The sequence below is a fragment of the Ursus americanus genome, chromosome 8 (assembly GCF_024610735.1).
Source record: "Ursus americanus isolate L20-20 chromosome 8, mUrsAme1.1.p, whole genome shotgun sequence".
Classification (NCBI taxonomy): Eukaryota; Metazoa; Chordata; class Mammalia; order Carnivora; family Ursidae; genus Ursus; species Ursus americanus.
This window is the reverse complement of record NC_142134.1, coordinates 15737383-15737582: the sequence shown is the minus strand read 5'-3', so window position 1 is coordinate 15737582 and position 200 is coordinate 15737383.

The following is a 200-nucleotide window of genomic DNA, read 5'->3' as shown; positions in this document are numbered from 1 at the left end:
CTCTTCATCTCCTTAAGGCAGCATTACAAATGAACATCTGCCGCGATGGCGGGGCAGGTCTCTTCTTCCACGTTTTGTAATAATGCAACCAAGTCACGCATGGGGAATCATTCCAATAGCTATTGGCCAGCCAGGTGATTCATCCTAATCTGATCAATGTATTCATGAATGGCATTATAAAAGTAATTATCACGGGCACG